At 34.2% G+C, this 2,697-nt stretch overlaps 1 non-coding gene across 1 annotated transcript; it reads left to right on the forward strand.

Moving 5' to 3' along the window:
- Positions 1 to 2,160: 2,160 nt before the first annotated feature.
- On the forward strand, positions 2,161 to 2,264 carry LOC126947054 (small nucleolar RNA U13). The gene has a single exon (XR_007722902.1). It is a non-coding gene; the product is annotated as a small nucleolar RNA U13 (small nucleolar RNA).
- Positions 2,265 to 2,697: the final 433 nt, after the last annotated feature.

Here is a 2,697-nt window from a genome sequence, read left to right on the forward strand (position 1 = left end):
AAATGGAAAGTGTGCACATATGTACTACATTTTGGGAAGTTTGGTCTCAGTTCAGAGCTTGGAACATAGTAAATACTCAAGACAGTGGTCATTTCTGTTGCTGGAAGTTGCAGATGAACATGTAGTGGAACACATTGTGCATATTCAAGCTAACTTTAAAAAACATATGTTACTATTACTAACATAATGTTTTCCCAATACATTTTCTAACTATATATTGCTAATTTATAGAAAAAAATGATATAAATGAGTTTTGTGTATTTTTTAAATAACTGGTCCATCTTAATAAATTTGATTATTTGGTACATTGATTTTCCATTAGATTGTTTTGGTTTCTCCAGGCAAACAAGCACATCATCTGGGAATACTGATAAGGTTTTCCTCTTATTGCTGTTTAATGATGTCTTATCTTAGTAGCTAGAACCTATAGGGCAATGTTGAACAACAATGGAACAACAGTGGTGGTATCTGGAATTCTTTGTTTCTTCCTTACTTCAGTGGAAATGCTTCTAGCTTTTTGTTGTTTGATGTTTTTAGTAACATTAAACATGATGTTGGCTATTGGTTTATGAAAGATATTTTTTATCTTGTTAAGGAAGTGTCTTTATATTTCTGGTTGATGAAGAATTATTATCAGAACGGGCATTGTGTTTTACCAAATACTTTTTTTTTCTTTCCAATTATTTTTTATTTCAATAGCTGTTGGGGTACAAGAGGTTTTTGGTTACATGGATGAATTATACAGTGATGAATTCTGAGATTTTAGTGAACCCATCACCCGAGTAGTGTACACTGTACTCAATATGTAGCATTTTTTTATCCCTCACTTCCCCCTTCTGAGTCTCCAAGGCCCATTATATCATTCTGTATGCCTTTGCATACTCATGGCTTAGCTCCCACTTTTAAGTGAGAACATACAATTTTTAGTTTTCCTTTCCTGAGTTACTTCACTTAGAATAATGGCCTCCAGCTCCATCCAAGTTGCTGCAAAAGACATTATTTCATTCATTTTTAGGGCTGAGTAGTATTCCATGGAATACTACTTTATCCACTCATTGGTCAATGGGCACTTGAGTTGGTTCCACATCTTTGTAACTGTGAATTGTGCTGCTATAAATGTGTGTGTGCAGGTATCTTTTTCGTTTGATCACTTCGTTTTCTTTGGATAGACACCCAGTGGTAGGATAGCTGGATCAAATGGTAGATCTTAAGCAATCTCCATATTGTTTTCCATAGAGGTTGTACTAATTTACATTCCCACCAACAGTGCAGAAGCATTTTCTTTTCACCACGTCCACATCAACATCTATTATTTTTTTGACTTTTTAATAATGGCCATTCTTGTAAGAGTAAGGTGGTATCTCATTGTGATTTTAATTTGCATTTCCCTGATGATTAGTGATGTTGAACATTTTTTCATATGTTTTTTGGCTGTTTGTATAACTTCTTTTGAGAAAAGTCTATTCTTTGCCCCCTTTCTGATGGGATTATTTGTTTTTTCTTGATGATTTGCTTGAGTTCCTTATAGATTCTGGATACTAGTCCTTTGTCAGGTGCATAGTTTGCAAATATCAAATGCCTTTTAAATGTCAGCTGAGACCTTACATTTTTGGAATAAACCCTGCTTGATTATGATGTATAATTATTTTATTATATTTTTAAATTATTCTTTCTAGAAGAGTCAGATCTTGGTTGAATAAAAAGAGAGTGTGTATGCCTAAAAGTCATGTTCAAGATTTAAAAAAAAATTTTTTTTAATTATTTTTAAAGGTTTTTGTGAGTGTATAGTAGGTGTATATATTTCTGGGGTATGTGAGGTGTTTTGATACAGGCATGCAATGCGAAATTAGCACATCATGGAGAATGGAGTATCCATCCCCTCAAGCATTTATCCTTTGAGTTACAAACAATCCAGTTACATTCTTTGTTATTTAAACATATGCAAAGAAGTTATTGCTGACTATAGTCATCCTATTTTCTATCAATAGTAGGTGTTATTCATTCTTTCTATTTTCTGTTGTACCCAGTAACCGGATCCCCACCTCTCCTCCCAACCCCCCACTACCCTTTCCAGCCTCTGGTAACCTTTCTTCTACTCTCTATGTCCCATGTTCAGGATTTTGAGGAACTAAATATATATATATAACATTCAAGTACATAGTTTGTTTGTGGTTCATAAGCATGATGATTGGGTTTTCATGCTCGTGTGTGAGATGTGCCTCCCTCAAACCTTCTTACGACGCTGGTGCATTACCCATCTGATGTGAAAAAAATTACTTACTATTTACTCTGATGAAGAATAAGGATGTAAGAGCCTATTAGTAAAATTTTATGTTGTGCGTAGAATAATGTTTAAAATAATGTTATATGAGAAATAACTGTAGTTGCATGTTCCCAATAAAATAGAAACATCCTTCACTGGTATGCAGGCTACTGAGTCACTCTTTTACCTCCAGCACCTTAGCAGTTTCTCAAAGAATGGAAGGACCGAAAGTTAGAAGATTCTGTCTCAGCTGTTCTTGCCCTTTCAGAATAGAATTCCAGGCAGAGATTAACTTGGGCCTTGAAAATCTTTCTACTTTTTTTTTCCACTCCAGAATCAGACTTTTATTTTTCTGTACCTACTTAGAGTAGGTAAGTTTATCCTAGTATGAGCAAAGACAACTAAGTAAGTAACAAACCAAAATGTAGCATAAA

The sequence above is a fragment of the Macaca thibetana genome, chromosome X, assembly GCF_024542745.1.
Source record: "Macaca thibetana thibetana isolate TM-01 chromosome X, ASM2454274v1, whole genome shotgun sequence".
Lineage (NCBI taxonomy): Eukaryota > Metazoa > Chordata > Mammalia > Primates > Cercopithecidae > Macaca > Macaca thibetana.